The sequence below is a fragment of the Amblyomma maculatum genome, chromosome 7 (assembly GCF_055883805.1).
Source record: "Amblyomma maculatum isolate TAMU_Amacu chromosome 7, ASM5588380v1, whole genome shotgun sequence".
Classification (NCBI taxonomy): Eukaryota; Metazoa; Arthropoda; class Arachnida; order Ixodida; family Ixodidae; genus Amblyomma; species Amblyomma maculatum.
The window spans coordinates 106,734,668-106,752,215 of NC_139350.1; positions in this window are offsets into that span (position 1 = coordinate 106,734,668).

The window sequence follows — 17,548 nt, forward strand, 5'->3', positions numbered from 1 at the left end:
CAGAAAGTAAACATTTGAAGCCGTAATCTCATATGAAAGTGCTGACATTGGAATCTTCGAGGAACTCGGGGGAGGAAGAACTCGGCTGAAACGAAAAGAAATTTGAAAAGTCAACTCACATTACTGCGAAGTGTTCGTGCTTTGTGCAACTGGCTGTGTTCATAAAATCAGATTTATATTATATCATATCGTTATAGAAAAATTAGGGGGTCACTTAAGCTCCGCCGTTAAAGGTATAACGCGATAGTGTCTCTCTCTCATACACACACACACGCACGATGTTTTTTTCTTCGCGTGTTATATTTTAGCTCTTTTATTAATTTAATTATTTTGTTTACCAAATATTGCAGGCCCTAACTGGGCCCTAGCAGGAGGGGCGAAAAAAATACAATGCAGTGAAATATGAATTCATCAAAAGTAACATACTACACACAAGTGTAGTATGTTATATATTGTTATATATGTTATATTTCTATGTTACGTATGTTATGTTATATTTCTGTCGTTTCTTTATTATTTTTATTTTTTTCTGACGTTTTATATTTTTATACACCAATACGCATGCGTCAGCAACAATCGGCTTTCCATTCTGAGCAATTTGACACTTTTGAACACATTCTTCAATTATTTCAATTAATCAATTACACATTATAAATTTTCTTCCTTAGCATCACCAAGCACTGGTTTTTCATTTTGACACCTTTAACCCCTTACTTTCCAATTTTTCCTTTTTTTCGTTTATTTCATCAATTGATCAACTACAAAAATTTTATTAACTCGTCATCGCCTATCGCACACCAATCAATATTCAATCACTGGAAGCACAAATTACCATGGCACTTTTTTTTTTTACGCAGCCCCCGATTATTTCCGAGACTAATGCCAACTGCTGCGTCGACGGCATGGGAAGGAAATTGCTAAGCGCCAGTCCAACTTACGTCAAATTACGCATGATCCTTTTATCATAAAATAAAATGCATCCTCGCTCATTTCACCAACCAAGTATCTTCCAGTGGGATGAGCGACGGTGATTGCGCAAACCAAGCGAACTCGCGATGATCTCTCATAGGCATTTAAGTAAACAGCAAAGGCGCACACGCAAAAAAAAAATCCACATTGCAGAACTCTGGATACTGTACCTGGATAGGGATGACGCTGCGGATTGCCGAGGGGGGGGGGGGGGGTCAATGCACGACTCGTAGAGCAATTTGTAACGGCGCTCGGCAGCGCAGCCAGTGGGCCCCGTCACGTCTCGGCTGTCAAAATAAGCTTCAAGGCGTATTTTGAAACAGAAACCGCCAGGGACCGAACAGAGGTCCAAGCACAGCACACTAGGTTAAAACGTGAAAAGCGCAAACAGAACGGCGAGCGCTGACGGACGGACACGAAGCGAACGGATGGAGCGAACAAAATATGGCGGCCAGCGCGAAATCAGGGTGCCGCTCACGGTTGCCAGACGTACTTTTGTAAACCCTCTATTAAGAAAGGTTGAGGCTTACAGAGGTCTATGCCAGGTTGTCTATCACCTAACAGGGCAGCCTACGACGTATGCTAATCTGAGATAACAGAGACATGAATTAAGGAATTAGTAATTATGTTTGTAGCAAAGGGCATGTAAATTAACGGGAATCCACAGTGGGATCTGCAGACAAGAACCATTAACGCTGGCACACCATACCCTTACAGGTGGAGATTAGGAGTCTCCCTAAATTTTTTTTCTGCTCAAAGCTTGTCATTTCCTTCGTTCTTCCAGATGAGGAAGATGTGAAAATGATAGCATCGAAAATTCCAGAGACCATCGTTAACAAGGATGCTGATCCCAACAGCGTAAAAAGGAATTTCAGAAACGATGGGTGACTAGTAATGCTGGCAACAGTTGAAGCTAAGTGGAAAGGCATGAAATTGAAATGCAACGCATGCAGAGACATGTTGCGAGACGACCAGTCTGTGGTGTGCGAAATCTGTCTCCATTAGTTTCATCAAGTGATTGGCCAAAGCAGATGGGGCTTGTGGTTTCGTGATAAGTGCAGTGTAGTAGCATAGATGCAACCTTGCCCATTAATAATTGAAGTGGAGTAAGTGCATTGATTTGTTTTTGGAAGATGTTCATGGTTTCCATGCAAACATTATGAGAAATTTTTTCCTAGAGAATGTTTGCTGAATATAATGTGCAATAAAACTAGTGTTTTCTTGCTATTTACTTTTCCTTGTATACATTAGTTCTGTGAAGAAAACCACTGGCTAGAAGGAAATGTAATGGCATGCATTTTGATACTTGGCCCCGTTGTGCTGGCTCAGTAGTTAGAGTGCTTGGCTGCTGAACCGAAAGATGCAGATTTGGTTCCAGCCACAGCAGGGGCATTTCAATAGAGGCGAAACAATAGGCCGCCACGCATCGTGCGGTGTCAGTGCATGTAAAAGAACCCCAGGTGGTCGAAATTATACCGGAGCCCTCAACTATTGTGTTCCTCATAGCCGTAGTTATTTTGGGATGCTAAACCAGATATATCTATTCTTTAGCGAGATCCTGAACTCTTCTGCCCTCCCCCTCACCGCTAATTCGTTGATGGGTTTCTTTCTTACTAATCTATTGCGTTCCTTCTTCAGATTTAGGCTAATTCGGGACCTCACCATCCTGTGGTCACTACATCGAACTTTCCCGATTACCTCTACATCCTGCACAATGGCGGGGGTTGAACACATTATGAAGTCGATTTCATTTTTAGTCTCTCCGTTAGGACTTTTCCATGTCCATTTCCGGTTCTTCCGTTTGCTGAAGAAGGTATTCATGATTCGTAAGTTATTGCGCTCTGCAAAGTCAACTAGTAACTCCCCCCTGTTATTCCTAGAACCAATGCCATAGTCACCTACTGCCTTGTCTCCTGCCTGTTTTTTCCCTACCTTGGCATTGAAGTCGCCCATTAGTACAGTATACTGCGTCTTCACTTTTCGCATTGCCGATTCTACATCTTCATAGAAGCTTTCAACTGCCTGGTCATCATAACTACATGTAGGTGCATAGGCCTGTACAACCTTCAGTTTATACCGCTTATTAAGCCTAATTACGATGCCTGCAACCCTCTCATTAATACTATAGAATTCATCTATATTACCCGCTATATACTTATTGACAAGGAAACCTACCCCTAGTTGTCGCCTCTCTGGTAAACCTCGATAACACAGTACATGCCCATCCTTCAGTACAGTATATGCCTCATTCGGCCTCCTAACCTCACTAAGCCCTATGACATCCCATTTCATGCCCTCTAGTTCCTCTAACAGCACTGCTAAACTAGCTTCACTAGCAAGGGTTCTAGCATTAAACGTTGCCAGGGTCAGTTTCCAATGGCGGCCTGTCCAGCGGAGCCAGGCTTTCTTAGCACCCCCTGCTGCGTCACAGGTCTGACCGCCGCCGTGGTCAGTTGTTCCGCAGCCGCTGGTGACTGAGGGCCGGGGTTTTATGGAGCTTATCATAGGAGGTTGTGGCCAATTACTGCACCAGGGTGGCCAACTCCTGTTCTGGTGAGGGAGTGCGTTGCCGGAGGTGTTTACCGGTATCAGGTCGCACCCCAAACCTGTATATGCAATTCCATCGACACGCGGATTCTTTTTCTTTTTTTTTTTTTTTTCATCCGGTGGAGAATTGCGCGGCACCGGGATTTGAACCCCGGTCCTCTTGCATGCGAGGCGGATGTTCTACCGCTACGCCACCGCTGCCCAAACCCAGAGAGTTCTACTTAAGTTGAGGACAACCCAGAGGGCTATGGAACGAAAAATGGTAGGGGTAACATTAAGAGATAGAAAGCGTGCAGAGTGGGTCAGAGAAAGAACTCAAGTTACCGACATTCTAGTGGAAATTAAGAAGAAGAAATGGACATGGGCAGGACATGTAGTGCGGAGAGAGGATAACCGGTGGTCGCTTAGGGTAACAAACTGGATTCCAAGGGAAGGAAAGCGTAGCAGGGGGAGGCAGAAAGTTAGGTGGGCAGATGAGATTAAGAAGTTCGCAGGGGTCAAGTGGATGCAGCTAGCACAGAACCGGGTTAAGTGGAGAAATATGGGAGAGGCCTTCGCCCTGCAGTGGGTATAATCAGGCTGATGATGATGATGATGATGAAACCAGATATATATCACATCATACTCTGAGTAAGATGCTATTCATGGTCAGTTAATCATACACTAAATGATCAATTTTTTTCTGCATGGCTCAGCAGCTGTTGTACAATTTTACTTTCGCCTTCATGAAGAATATCACACTGGCTCCACATGGCTTTCTGTTGACCCTTGATATGGTACAGCAGCTGTTGTACATTTTTACTTTAGCCTTCATGTAGAATATCACACTGGCTCCACATGGCCTTCTGTTGACCCTTGATATGCGTCACAATCACACACCCGAGTATGTATTTGTCTAAGGGCCCCTATGCATGCAAGGAGGGGACCGTTACTTTCCATTTGTCAGAACTGAAATGCACGATCCACATCATTTCTGTAATTCAACTGCCTGCTATTTGAACTGTCCAGCATTGATGCAAGTTTCAAAGAACTGCAATTAGCAAATTAATCCAAGCAGGAAACCATGCAAGAACTGCTTCGGTTTCATCTTTAACAACTGTTTGAGAACTAAAATTAGCCAAATGTTGCAAAACATAGATGAGAGGTTACAAAATCTAAAAGACAATGCAGCCTACCTGTGGCATGTAGGGTTTCACATCCTAAAGTGACATATGTAGCTATGAAAAATACCATAGTGGAGAGCTCCAGACTAATTTGACTGCCCGGGCTTTGTACTTTGCACTGACATCTTGCAGGAAACAGAAGCATTTGCATTTCACCTGCACCAAAGTGCGACTGCCATCACTGGCATTAAACATCACGACCTTGGGGCAAGTAGCCGAACGTGCCACTAAAATGTTGCAGCGTCTACGTACATGCTATACACGTCAACCTTTCTAGCATTAAAGCTGTCACATGCATGGCAGATATTCATGTTCAGCTTTGGACTGACAAGTTTAAAAGTGTACTATTTGTGTTTGTCTAGCATGAAAAACAAAGGAGACTAAGGAAAAACGAAAAAAAAAATGAACATATGTTGAAAAAGCACTAGTCACTAACACATAAAGCATATTCGTTCCTTTATAATTGATAAAGTGGCCTTCAACAATAGTACAAAGCCTGAACATTTATGAAGGTGCTGTGCCAAGCAGCTATTTTACAGAAACCTGAACCATTTCACCTGTAGTAATGCGCATCCCGGCGGTGTGGGCTGGGCACTTATTTTTCGGTCCACTTCAACATGCGAAAACTGCATCATGTGCATTCCCATTTTCCGAGTTTTGAGCTCTGTATGCAGGCTAACAAATTGTCGATGACTTATTTTCGTCTGATTGTTGCACAGCGCGTGTAAATAAATTACCACTGCACCTAATAAACACTGACATGCACGTGCAACATCGCCGATCATAAACGAACACACTGATGTCCGTCCGGACATCGGCGCACTCATCACAGCACTCTTCGTAGTCTCACACAGCACTCTAGTAGGACGTAGTCCGTAATCACAGCATCTCACGGTAAGCACAAACCACACCTCCAGTTGTACAACAAACACGAATGACGCGATGCTTGGGCTAGAGACACGCCGGCGGTGCCCAGCTTTTTCAGCGCCGCTTGTACTACGTAGAACTTGCAGCACCAAACCTCAATGCGAGCAGAAAGCGATGCGTTACGTGACGCATCTCATCACAGATGGAAGTGAGGAAACTTTGAAGAATCAAAACTACATAATTACATAACGACTGTCGTAGACGTTAATCCACATAATAACGAGGACCAAATGAGCGGGCGTGCGGGCCGCGGGCTGGCCGTCAACACCGCGATTACATGCGCTTGCGCTCTGGTCGTGCTTGCCACCCTGCCGCGGTCCAACTCACGTAAACCTATCATCATGCGATCACGTAGTATATCACCCATTCTAAGCACTATTCTTGCCACTGTACTATTCTTTGTAATTTCACATTTCCCGCATGCAGTATGTAGTACATACTTCTTGCACCTCACACGTACACCTCATACCAACTTCGATTTGGCTACATATGGCTACCATGTTGTTGCTACAACCTACAACCACTGGGGATCTCGGATCCGTCCGGCTTTCCCGGCGGGTTCTTCGGTTCTTCTACCATGGCCCATATCGGAGAAAAATGCGTTCGGTCCGTCGGAAGAACCCTACCGATCGGGTCCGTCCGCCGTACCTCTGAAAAAATATTTCCCGGATCCGTCCGTCGTACCTTTAGCCACAGTCTTTTACAAAGGCGGAGACTCATGACACGCACCGTGGCAGCAGTAGTTGGTTGGTTGTACAACTTTTAATTCCATCGGAAAGGGGAGTCGTGCGCCCGCGGATTAGAGGCTGGCAGGTAGCCCTTGGCTTCTTGCGGCCTCTTCCGCCAGATGGACGGTGCGGTGCTGGATCGCAGGGTCTGCGCTTCGCAGCAGGGTATACCAGGCTTCTCTACTTGTAATATTTTGCCCTATCCCTGGAGATTGTGGGCACTCCCAAATTATGTGGTCGAGGGTCCCTCTCCCCCCACAGTGTTTGCAGAGATCATTGTCCCTAAAGTCTGGTAGCGCGTGAAACGCCCAGACCGGGTTCATGAACGTATTAGTTTGTTGCCGCCTCTACGCGATAGCTTCTCTATTATTAAGTCTAACATCTGGCGGGGGTACCAATCTACGTCCCAATTTATAATGGTCGATGATTTCCCCGTAATTTTGCAGACGCTCGTCGTATGCCCAGTGTTCGGGGGGCTCGACGGCTACCCGGAAGTAGAGAGCTCGGGCTAGCTCGTGAGCCGCCTCGTTACCAGGGACGGCAGCGTGAGCGGGTGTCCAAATCAACTGAATTTTCCTATTTATTGTTCTTTGGGTGAGGATTTTGGCCGCCTCCGGCGATATCCTCCCCTTCCCAAAATTTTGAATGGCAGTTTTGCTGTCGCTAATTATGAACTTGGCTTCTGTTCCTACGCAAGCTAGCGCTATCGCAACTTCCTCCGCAGTCTCTATGTTGCGGCCTCTGATGGCTGCCGCGGATACCGGTGCCCCTCGGCCATCGACTACCGAAGCTACCGCCGCACCTGTTCTGCCACTTGCCGCATCAACATAGACTACTTCCTTTGCTCCCATGTTCTTGAACCGTCGCTCTAGGGCTTCAGCTCGTTTGGCCCTTCTAACGCTTGGCAGGCCTAACGCGTCAAGAGGACCACAGGAATACCAGTTTTTCCGAGGTGGGACTTTGTTTCCGATTTTTTCGGACTTTGTTCGGTGGACTACGTGCTGAAGCTAGGCCTAACGTGGCCTAGCGTCTCGCGGCGCCCTGGGATCGCGGCGGCCCCGTCGGGGACCCACCCCTAGCCTCGTGAAGCTGACTAAAGCTTAAAAAATGAAAATTGTCGAAGGAACGCCGGTAGATCCGGAGGAATTTCAAGTGCCTAGCCAATGGTATACCACCAAGAAGAAGAAATATGTGCCGCTCGAGAAGACCGTGCAACAAGTTGAGAAGCAGCGAGCTGCTGAGAAGCATGCTGGAAGAAAAATGGCTGCGAAATCGGTGGAAAAGCAGCATGCTCGCCTACCCGATGGCGCCGAGAAAATCATTTTGAGGCCACGTGGCGGCCTCGTGCGTCTGCTCAAGTTTGGCAACGCAATCTTGGCTGACGCAATAATCGTGGCAGCTGGTATCCACCCAGGCGAGGCCGGGGAGGACGTCATCTCGACGAATATTAAGCAGCACTCGATCCTCGTGGCAACTACAAGCGCCGAAAGGAAGAGACGCTACGCGAGCCTAACCCACCTCGTGTTCGAGGGGGAGAAGATCGAATTGACTGCCTACGTGGCGACGCCGGAAGATTGCGGCAAGGGCGTGGTACATGACGTGCCACTTACTTATACCGACGAGATCATCATGGAGAGGCTGAGAATCCACGGCAACCCGCCAGTTTTGGGTGTGCGGAGACTCGGCAAAAATTCCAGAACTGTACTAATTCTCTTTGAAGAGAGAGAAGTACCACGATGGGTTCGCCTGACTCCGATGGCGCAGCGGTGTCAACTTTACCGCAAAAAATATGAGGTATGCAATGCCTCACGGACGGGGGGGATATCGTGCTAGAAAAACTGGCCACCCTGTATACGCAGTGCCTGGTGTCATCGACGGTACCGGAAGCATGGAAGAATGCAAACATTATCCTCATTCACAAGAAAGGGGACTCTAAGGACCTTAAAAATTACAGACCAATCAGCTTACTGTCTGTTACGTATAAGGTATTTACTAAGGTAATCGCTAATAGAATCAGGACAACCTTAGACTGCAATCAAGCAAAGGATCAAGCAGGGTTTCGGAAACGGTACTCTACTATCGATCATATCCATACCATCAATCAGGTGATAGAAAAATGCGCGGAATATAACCAGCCCTTATACATAGCATTCATTGATTACGAAAAAGCATTTGACTCAGTTGAAACCTCGGCGGTGATGCAGGCATTGCGAAATCAGGGGGTAGACGAGCCGTACGTGAAAGTGCTGGAAGATATATATAGTGGCTGCACAGCAACCATAGTTCTGCATAAAGAAAGTAACAAAATTCCCATAAAGAAAGGTGTTAGGCAAGGAGACACTATCTCCCCAGTACTATTCACAGCTTGTTTAGAGGAAGTATTCAGAGACTTGGAATGGGAGCAGTTAGGGATAAGGCTAGATGGAGAATACCTCAGTAATCTGCGATTTGCTGATGACATTGCCTTGCTAAGCAACTCGGGAGATGAACTGCAAATAATGATTGATGACCTAGACAGGAAAAGTAGACAGGTAGGCTTGAAAATCAATATGCAGAAGACTAAGGTAATGTTCAACAGCCTCGGGAAGGAACAGGAGTTTACATTAGGTAGCGAAATACTGGAAGTAGTAGGCGAATATATCTACTTAGGACAGGTAGTAACCGCAGATCCGGACCATGAAAAGGAAATAACAAGAAGAATAAGATTGGGATGGAGCGCATTTGGCAAGCACTCGCAGATTATGACTAGCAGCTTACCGGTAGCGCTCAAGAGGAAAGTATACAACAGTTGCATCTTGCCTGTACTCACCTATGGGGCTGAAACGTGGAGGCTAACCAAGAGAGTTCTACTTAAGTTGAGGACAACCCAGAGGGCTATGGAACGAAAAATGGTAGGGGTAACATTAAGAGATAGAAAGCGTGCAGAGTGGGTCAGAGAAATAACTGAAGTTAACGACATTCTAGTGGAAATTAAGAAGAAGAAATGGACATGGGCAGGGCATGTAGTGCGAAGAGAGGATAACCGATGGTCGCTGAGGGTAACAAACTGGATTCCAAGGGAAGGAAAGCGTAGCAGGGGGCGGCAGAAAGTTAGGTGGGCGGATGAGATTAAGAAGTTCGCAGGGGTCAAGTGGATGCAGGTAGCACAGAACCGGGTTAAGTGGAGAGATATGGGAGAGGCCTTCCCCCTGCAGTGGGTATAATCAGGCTGATGATGATGATGATGCAATGCCTGCGGAAGACTCGGTCACAGGGCGGACGTCTGTCCGGACCCGAGCAACTTCAAGTGCAGAAGCTGCGGAATGGAGAGGCCACCGCAAGGTCACCGTGCGAGGCAAAATGTCAGCTATGCGGCAAGGGCCACCTGCTTGGTGACCGAAAATGTAAGGAAATATTCAGGACTCCGTACGAGGTGAAGAAGAAGCAATGGGAGCGAAAAGTCAAGGATAAGCCAGCGCACGACGACAACAGAGGGCGACCGAAAGTCAAGCAAGAAGGAGGAGGAGACTTCCGCGTTAGAGAAGACTCCTTCCCAAGTTTGGAATCTACCACCAACGAGACGCCACCGCAGCAGCGAGGGCGTTCCAGTTCTCGCTCCATGGGACGCTCCAGGTCTGGGTCCAGGAGACGCTCGAGTTCGAGGGACGCGGCCAACCCATGGACCAAGCGGAGCGCCAGCGGAGACCGGAAAAATGTAAGCTTCAACAGCGGGGCCTCCCAGGCTAAACCTAGGAAAGATAAGAAAGACGAGGAAGTCGAAATTCTTAAAAAAGAAATTGAGGAACTTAAGGGGGTGATTAAAAAGCTCACGCAAAATCCAAATTCGAAACAGCATACAGAAAAGCAGGGGCCTCCCACTCCCGCGAAGCAGCTGCCACCTGCTCAGCCAGTCGCCCCGCCACAAGCGGCGCCACCGGCGAAAGGGGATGAGCAAATGGCGACTGAGGCGTCTCGCCCGCCCCCGGTGAAGCGCAAAATTAATGAAACCGACCCGTTCCAAGCACTCGAAAATAAGCTTGACGAAAAATTGAATTCATTCATGAGTCAAATGACCCAATTCATGAACCAATATCAGAGCCAGGTACAGGCACTTGCAGGGGAAGTGCAAAGAGTTCGAACTGAACTCGTAGCCGTCAACACGTGGCAGCAGAATGTCGTGCAAACGCTAACCCAGCTGCAAAATGGCCAGGCGCGTAAATGAAAACCAAATTTGGCAGTGGAACTGTCGCGGCTTCCGGCGCAAGAGAGCGCTACTGCAGCAATACCTTCCACTCATAACTGAGACCCCCCTCGCAATCGCCCTTCAGGAAACAGGGAAGGGAGCCAAACTAATGGGATACCAGGTGTTCAACAGCGATAGAGGCGTGAAATCGACGGTGGCGACCTTTGTCAAGCGCAATGTAGCGGTGATAGAACACGATTTGAATTCGAGAGATATCGAGAACGTATTCCTCGAGATATTAACGGGACGAAAGAAGGATCCCAGTCTATTCCTTCTTAACATTTATAGCTCACCCAAGCAAAAGAAAATTAGATTTAGGGCCCTTATGCGTAAAGCCATCAAGGCGGCCGGGAATAATCCCTTGCTGATCGTTGGTGACTTTAACGCCAGACATCAAGAATGGGGCTATGCTTTACAGGACACCAAAGGTAGGCAGCTATGGGAGGACACGCACGAGCTAGGTCTCACCCTCCATACGGATCCCGATCATCCAACGAGGACGGGTAACAGCGTATGCGCGGACACATCCCCAGACCTGACATTTTCAAAAAACTTACAGGGCTTAGACTGGCAAAATTCTGAGCAAAATTTTGGCAGTGACCATTTCATTATCGTTTCGGTCCTCAAAGAGGGCGTCAAGACGCACAGGGCGTGCCAACCGGCCGTTACAGAATGGGATCAATTTAGAGAAATCAGGGCAACCGCGCAATTAGAAAGAATTGAGAACATTGAGGAATGGACGGAGGCACTCAAACGCCACGTTGGTGAGGCGACAAAGACGCTGGTAGGAGACGACGCTCCTGGTATAGCAGATAGCCGACTGCTCCACATGTGGGACGCTAAACAAAGCATGGAACGCAGGCTGAAGAAACAAAAGTGGAACAAGAATCTTAGAAGGCGAATCGCGAGGCATAACAAGGAAATTGAAAGCTACGCGATCAAACTGTGCGAACAAAACTGGCTCACCAGATGCGACGAAATGGAGGGAGGCAAGAATCTCTCCAAAACGTGGAGCATGCTCCGGCATCTGCTGGACCCAACAAATTCAAAAACTCAATCGGGAATAAGATTGGCAAAAGTCAGGCACGCCTTTGAAGGAGACGATGCGGCGTTTATGAATAAGTTAGTAAAAACGTATGTTGCAGACAACCAGCGTTCCCCACTCCCGAGCTACGGTGGCACACCCAATGAGGCGCTTGACGCCCCCATCACGGAGGCAGAGGTAAGGGCGGAAATTGTAAGACTAAAAACTAAATCAGCCCCGGGCCCCGATGGGATCACCAATAAAATGCTAAGGAATCTAGACGATGACTCTATTAGTCTACTAACGGAATTCATTGGAAAAGTTTGGGAAACGAGCCAGTTGCCAGATCAGTGGAAAACGGCAAACATAATACTAATACCCAAACCGGGAAAACCCCCGCAATTGGAAAATTTGAGGCCGATTTCCCTAACCTCATGCGTAGGGAAGTTGCTGGAGCACGTAATACAGACAAGATTAACGTGCTTTATGGAGCAAAACAACCTGTGGCCGCACGAAATGGTCGGTTTCCGACCACACTTGTGCACGCAGGACGTAATGCTCCGACTAAAGCATGATATCATAGACTCGCGATCGAGAGACGCCAAAGTGATCCTGGGCCTAGACCTCACCAAGGCCTTCGACAATGTCAGGCACGAGGCTATTCTCGAAGGGCTCGAAGTGCTCGGAGTAGGGGAGAGAACGTACAACTACATATAAGACTTCTTATCGGCCAGAAAAGCCTGCATGATATTTCAAAATTTAGAATCTCCTACGGTAGAGTTAGGAAACAAAGGCACACCGCAGTGCTATCGCCTTTTCTATTCAACGTGGCAATGAGAGGCCTCCCGGGTAAACTTAACCAAATCAAGGGGCTAAATTTTAGCATGTATGCGGACGATATTAACCTCTGGATTAACCATGGGAGCGATGCGAGTACGGAGGAACGCCTGCAAGCAGCGACCGACATCATTGTCGATTACGCGGCTAAAAGGGGACTTTCGTGCTCCCCGCATAAATCTGAGTTGTTCGTTTATAACCCGAAGTACCTCCGCTGCAAGAATAGCAGGGAGTTTCATATTCAGGTGGAGGGCAAACCGGTGCCAAAAGTAGATCAGATCAGGATTTTGGGGATGGTCATTCAATCCCACGGTCACAACGGAGAGGTCCTGAAAAAATTAGAAAGTTACGCGATGCAAACCCTCGGGCTCTTGAGGAGGGTCGCCACTAAAGGAAGAGGCCTCAAGGAGAGAAATTTACTAAAACTAATCCAGGCATACGTAATAAGCAGAATCAGTTACGCCACGCCCTACCTGGACATCAAGGCCGGCGAAAAAGAGAAGTTAGACTGCCTGATTCGAAGATGCGTTAAGAAGGCGCTAGGACTGCCCATGGGTACCTCGAGCGAACGACTGCTCGAACTCGGGGTGCATAACACGTGGGCAGAATTGGCGGAGGCAGTGCGAGTCTCCCAATTAGAGAGACTAAGCACGACCGAGACGGGCAGGGTAATCCTTGCAAAAGTGGCAGCAGTAAAACGCTGCTGCCACGCACAAAATACGTCACCCTACGTCATCATAAACTAAGCAAAAGAAGAAATGTGCGCAACAGCAAGTGAAACATTTATAATACTAATTTATAACTTAAAATTGTGGCTTAAAAAAGTTATTGTTCATTTTCTTAATAATTTTAACTTATGTAGGTATCGGCGGCGTTGGCATGGCGTTGGCGCGTTGGTCATGGCTTCATGGCGTTGGTCGCGTGAGGCCCTGACGTCATTTTTTTGAAGCCGGCGCGGCCGCGCCGCGACCGGACGCTGCAACGTCTCTCCTCCTTCGTTACCCTTTCTCCGCGACGCTCACGTACCTAAGGCCCTTAGCAACGCTGTTGCTAGTGGCCCGAGTTTTCATAGCAACGCGTCGCCGTTGCTAATGGCCCGACTTGGCTAACCCTAAATTTTGACGTCACTTCCGTCACACTTTCTCCAATGCATTGAGAATGGCAAGGGCCTCTCCTAAGTTGTTTCCTTCCTCCATGGTCGCGCACTTGTACTCATGGCTTATTTCCATGCCTATTTCAGTCGAAGCGTTTCGTGTACTCATGTATCAAATCCTCCTTACTAATCTCCTTGCTTATCTCTGAATTAGCAAGGAGGATTTGAGAAATCCGCTCTTGGTTGCTACAATCAAGCGCGGAGTTTGGACGCGCTTTATTGTGACGTACAGTTGCAGACGAAGTTTTTCTCGTGTAGTGCAATTTCTAGCTTCGCTCTGGGCTTCGGGTTCGGCTGTGCATTGTGCGCTTCATTCGACGCAAGGGAATTAGGCTCCCCGTGGGCTGCTTGTCTTGTTCTGCCGAAGGTATTCCACCTTCAAATACGCAGTTGGTGCAGTGTTCTGTTCCATATAGCTCTAAGGCTGTACGTTATGGCACTGCATTTATTTACCTCCGAATTACTTTTTGCGGTCAGCTAGGCTACGTGTCCGCAATTAATAATTCAGTGTTTAATGTATCTGATAGCGACAGGGAATACAGGCTGTATGGCCGCGGTTAATATCGCTTGTCAGAAAGGAACTGCAGGCAGCAACAGCTGGTGAATATTCGAGGTTGCTTTGGTTGCCTTTGGTACTTATATGAAACTATATATGTATGACCGCGAACTGGGTTTGCATTATGGCTCAGCAGTGTGGCTGATCAATCTGTAAGTCAGAAAAAACGGTACATAATGCAAACTCCTGTTTTTGGAAGGTGCAGTTGTACTGAGTGTGCCCTGTATCTGAATTAACTCAGCAGTTTTCGTGGAGCCTCCCCGCCCATACTTCTATAGTTTCCATCTTTCAGAGATTTGTTCAAGTCAGTGCAGTGGCACCGTCTTTTGACTTGTTATTATGCGAAAGTTGCGATATGGGCAGTATGGTATGTTTTTCATCGAGACACTGGCCGAGTCAAGAAAAAAAAAATTATGATTTTCAATTGAGGTTTGCAGTTGCAAAATTTCTAAATATGCTTTTGGCACAGACTTGAAGCACCAGTTTGAATAAATTGAACATTCCAATTAGGCAGTTCAGCTAAGGCTTCCAGTTTTAATGCTTATTATGCTGGCACTGACCTGAAATGGCAGCTCCAAGTGGGCGACAGGCAAGCATGCATTCATATGACACATAGACCATAGGAACACTATATATACCCGAAGAGTTGACACGATCTTTTCTTTGTTGGGGCTTAGCCTCGCACATTGGACCCTTCTCTTGCATTCAGTGGCAGATCTTCAGGAGTCAGAGTTACCTTCGTTTAATCACAACTTATGTGGTTATAGAAATTACGCAAACTACACAGCAGTTTAAGTTGTAACATTTTTCTTTTGAATGTTCAACAGGGCCTTCCAATTGAATGTTCCGAAGTAAGTGCCAATCAGAAGTAGAGAAACCATTTGAGCTACCTGATTACATTCACAAGTCCAGCTGGCATGTCTTAATCTATTTCATTCCTATTAGACACTTGGTGTCTTTTATCCTGGGGTAATTTGGCAGCACACTTGGCAAAGTTACTGTTCAAAAGCAATTAAATTACATTACCAATTACTTGCTAAGCCTTAAAAATATAATGAAATTGCTAAATACTGCTCCCAAAAAGTAATGACATTACAATTACTTCCGCAGAGCAAATTCCTTCTCATTAATTACTGTCTGGATTTCATCTGTATATAAACTAAGTAAAGCTCGTGAACAAAACCTCTCCAAACACTAGAGCACATTCTTTCATCTTCCTGCCAAATTCTATCCAGTAAGACTATTCCCTCCCATTTTCCTACAGAACAGGCTATTAAAAATATAAGACAATGGCAACAAAAACAATCATGGTCAAACACGCCGTGAACATTTCCGCCTGTCTCTTCCCCCAAACGGCCAAACCCCTTGTTTGCCCGTGATGGCAAGTGTAACCAGGTGCCACAGTGCCTATAGCCAGTAGGCAACAGTGAGTGCTACTGCACGCTTTCAACTAGTTTTGACCTTCTACCATTTTGCACCACCTGTCACTTCGATGGACCCTCAACGTCTTACATGTATACCTTCTGCTTAGAGAACGGTTGTGATCCGAAGACACAGGGCAGGTCTGAGGCCTTGAACATATAGTTCTACTCAATTCTGTCTTTTTTTGCTCATCCATCACTGTGGGACAGGCTTGCTGCATGTCATTACTGTTTTCTTGGCATCGTACCGGGAGTACATAGTATGAAGTATAGGAACAGCAGTGAGTCACTTTAGTAAAAGTAATTTTGAAATGAATGAATTACTTTCAGTGCTTAAAGTCTGGCTCTATCAGAGAGACTCTAGAAATTTGAGCGCAATTGTTGAGGAGGAACTAAGAGGGTGAGAGAAAGGGCTGGCGGCCTTTGCACATGTTTCTATTTAAATGGGAGAAATTATATCATCATCATCATTATCATCAGCCTGATTATACCCACTGAAGGGCGAAGGCCTCCCCCATATTTCTCCACTTAACCCGGTTCTGTGTTAGCTGCATCCACTTGACCCCTGCGAACTTCTTAATCTTATCCGCCCACCTAACTTTCTGCCGCCCCCTGCTACGCTTTCCTTCCCTTGGAATCCAGTTTGTTACCCTCAGCGACCATCGGTTATCCTCTCTTCGCACTACATGTCCTGCCCATGTCCATTTCTTCTTCTGAATTTCTACTAGTATGTCGGTAACTTGAGTTATTTCTCTGACCCACTCTGCACGCTTTCTATCTCTTAATGTTACCCCTACCATTTTTCGTTCCATAGCCCTCTGGGTTGTCCTCAACTTAAGTAGAACTCTCTTGGTTAGCCTCCACGTTTCAGCCCCATAGGTGAGTACAGGCAAGATGCAACTGTTGTATACTTTCCTCTTGAGCGATAACGGTAAGCTGCTAGTCATAATCTGCGAGTGCTTGCCAAATGCACTCCATCCCAATCGTATTCTTCTTGTTATTTCCTTTTCGTGGTCCGGATCTACGGTTACTACCTGTCCTAAGTAGACATATTCGCCTACTACTTCCAGTATTTCGCTACCTAATTTAAACTGCTGTTCCTTCCCGAGGCTGTTGAACATTACCTTAGTCTTCTGCATATTGATTTTCAAGCCTACCTTTCTACGTTTCCTGTCTAGGTCATCAATCATTATTTGCAGTTCATCCCCCGAGTTGCTTAGCAAGGCAATGTCATCAGCAAATCGCAGATTACTGAGGTATTCTCCATCTACCCTTATCTCTAACTGCTCCCATTCCAAGTCTCTGAATACTTCCTCTAAACAAGCTGTGAATAGTACTGGGAGATTGTGTCTCCTTGCCTAACACCTTTCTTTATGGGAATTTTGTTACTTTCTTTATGCAGAACTATGGTTGCTGTGCAGCCACTATATATATCTTCCAGCACTTTCACGTACGGCTCGTCTACCCCCTGATTTCGCAATGCTTGCATCACCGCCGAGGTTTCAACTGAGTCAAATGCTTTTTCGTAATCAATGAATGCTATGTATTAGGGCTGGTTATATTCCGAGCATTTTTCTATCACCTGATTGATGGTATGGATATGATCGATAGTAGAGTACCTTTTCCGAAACCCTGCTTGATCCTTTGCTTGATTGCAGTCTAAGGTTGTCCTTAATATATATATATATATATATATATATATATATATATATATATATATATATATATATATATATATATATATATATATATATATATATATATTAAAACCAAAAACCTCCTTAATATATATATATTAAGGAGGTTTTTGTGATCATTTTATGACATGCACCTGAAAAAGTGATTCCTGACCTCTGCCAGCATGATCGACGATCTGTGATGTAAAGCAGCTTATAGTGAAACAACAAAGTGTCAGCACTTGTAACATATGCAATATTTCTTTAAAGCACTTTATATAGAAAATGCAATCTTATTTGCATGTTAAATGTAAAATCAACTAAG